Here is a 2,976-nt window from a genome sequence, read left to right on the forward strand (position 1 = left end):
ACTGCCCCTCCGACAGTGCGGCGCTCCCTCAGTACTGCCCCTCCGACAGTGCAGCGCTCCCTCAGTACTGACCCTCCGACAGTGCAGCGCTCCCTCAGTACTGACCCTCCGACAGTGCAGCGCTCCCTCAGTACTGCCCCTCCGGACAGTGCAGCGCTCTCTCAGTACTGCCCCTCCGACAATGCAGCGCTCCCTCAGTACTGACCCTCCGACAGTGCAGCGCTCCCTCAGTACTGACCCTCCGACAGTGCAGCTCTCCCTCAGTACTGCCCCTCCGACAGTGCAGCGCTCCCTCAGTACTGAACCTCCGGACAGTGCAGCGCTCCCTCAGTGTGACCCCTCCGACAGTGCAGCGCTCCCTCAGTATTGCCCCTCCAACAAGGCAGCACTCCCTCAGTACTGCCCCTCCGACAGTGCAGCGCTCCCTCAGTACTGACCCTCCGACAGTACAGGGCTCCCTCAGTACTGCCCCTCCGACAGTGCAGCGCTCCCTCAGTACTGAACCTCCGACAGTGCAGCGCTTCCTCAGTACTGACCCTCCGACAGTGCAGCGCTCCCTCAGTACTGACCCTCAAACAGGGCGGCGCTCCCTCAGTACTGACCCTCCGACAGGGCAGCGCTCCCTCAGTACTGACCCTCCGACAGTGCAGCGCTCCCTCAGTACTGACCCTCCGACAGTGCAGCGCTCCCTCAGTACTGGACCCTCCGACAGTGCGGCGCTCCCTCAGTACTGCCCCTCCGACAGTGCGGCGCTCCCTCGGTACTGACCCTCCGACAGTGCGGCGCTCCCTCAGTACTGCCCGTCCGACAGTGCGACTCTCCCTCAGTACTGCCCCTCCGACAGTGCGGCGCTCCCTCAGTACTGCCCCTCCAACAGTGCGACTCTCCCTCAGTACTGCCCCTCCGACAGTGCGGCGCTCCCTCAGTACTGACCCTCAAACAGGGCGGCGCTCCCTCAGTACTGACCCTCCGACAGTGCAGCGCTCCCTCAGTACTGGGAGTGTCGGTCTGGATCATGCTCCCTCCTCAAAATTGGCTGTGAAACGCTTTGGGACGTCCTGATGTCATGAGAGGCGTCGTATCAATGCAAGTAAATTTATGGCACGCTGCAGATCGGTCAGCACGATGGGCTCACTTAGTATTATTCAGCGCTGTCCAAAGCAGCCGATCTACATTGGGATTCCCCGGGTCTGCACAGTCCCGACCTCTTCCAACCCCCCGCCCCCCCAACCGACACGTCAAAATTCCTTTTTCTCCCCCTCTCCATTTGGTCCCAATGTACTGCAGTTGCAACCTGCTCACCACCCTCCATTCAAGCAACTCCTGCCTTGCCCACTGGGAGGCATACGGAGAGCAGACAAGCTTATCATTGCCCTCGGGAGGATGTGGGTACTGGGACCGAGCGACAGAGATCACAAGATAAACACAGACTACCAAAGTAATTAGCGCATCTTAGCCCATCCATCCAGAGAGACAAACCTGCGGTGTCCCCACCACCCCACCACCCTCCTCCTCCTCCTCCTCCTCCTCTCCCCCCTCACCCTCCTCCCCACCACCCTCCTCCTCCTCCTCTCCCCCCTCACCCTCTCCCCACCACCCTCCCCCTCCTCCTCCTCTCCCCACCACCACCACCCTCCACCTCCCTCTCCCCACCACCCTCCTCCTCCCCCTCACCCTCTCCCCACCACCCTCCTCCTCCCCTCACCCTGTCCCCACCACCCTCCTCCTCCTCCTCTCCCCACCACCACCCTCCTCCTCCTCCTCCTCTCCCCACCACCACCCCTCCTCCTCCTCCTCCTCTCCCCACCACCACCACCCTCCACCTCCTCTCCCCACCACCCTCCTCCTCCCCCTCACCCTCTCCCCACCACCCTCCTCCTCCCCCTCACCCTGTCCCCAACACCCTCCTCCTCCCCCTCACCCTCTCCCCACCACCCTCCTCCTCCCCCTCACCCTCTCCCCACCACCATCCTCCTCCCCCTCACCCTCTCCCCACCACCCTCCTCCTCCCCCTCACCCTCTCCCCCACCACCCTCCTCCTCCCCCTCACCTTCTCCCCACCACCCTCCTCCTCCCCCCTCACCCTCTCCCCACCACCCTCCTCCTCCCCCTCACCCTGTCCCCAACACCCTCCTCCTCCCCCTCACCCTCTCCCCACCACCCTCCTCCTCCTCCCCCTCACCCTCTCCCCACCACCCTCCTCCTCCCCCTCACCCTCTCCCCACCACCCTCCTCCTCCCCCTCACCCTCTCCCCACCACCCTCCTCCTCCCCCTCACCCTCTCCCCACCACCCTCCTCCTCACCCTCACCCTCTCCCCACCACCCTCCTCCTCACCCTCTCCCCACCACCCTCCTCCTCCCCCTCACCCTCTCCCCCACCACCCCTCCTCCTCCCCCTCACCCTCTCCCCACCACCCTCCTCTCCTCCTCCTCCTCTCCCCACCACCCTCCACCCTTCTTCTCCTCCTCCTCCTCCTCCTCCTCTCCCCACCAACCCTCCACCTTCTCCTCCTCCTCCCCTCTCCACCACCACCCTCCTCCTTCTCCTCCTCCTCCTCCTCCTCTGCCCACCACCCTCCTCCTCCTCTCCCCACCACCCTCCTCCTTCTCCTCCTACTCCTCCTCCTCCTTCTCCTCCTCCTCCTCCTCCTCCTCTCCCCACCACCCTCCTCCTCCTCCTCTCCCCACCACCCTCCTCCTTCTCCTCCTCCTCCTCTCCCCACCACCCTCCTCGTTCTCCTCTCCCCACCACCCTCCTCCTTCTCCTCCTCCTCCTCCTCTCCCCACCACCCTCCTCCTTCTCCTCCTCCCTCCTCCTCCTCTCCCCACCACCCTCCACCTTCTCCTCCTCCTCCTCTCTCCACCACCCTTCTCCTTCTCCTCCTCCTCCTCCTCCTCTCCCCACCACCCTCCTCCTTCTCCTCCTCCCTCCTCCTCCTCCTCTCCCCACCACCCTCCACCTTCTCCTCTCCTCA

This window comes from Heptranchias perlo, chromosome X (genome assembly GCF_035084215.1).
Source record: "Heptranchias perlo isolate sHepPer1 chromosome X, sHepPer1.hap1, whole genome shotgun sequence".
Taxonomy (NCBI): domain Eukaryota; kingdom Metazoa; phylum Chordata; class Chondrichthyes; order Hexanchiformes; family Hexanchidae; genus Heptranchias; species Heptranchias perlo.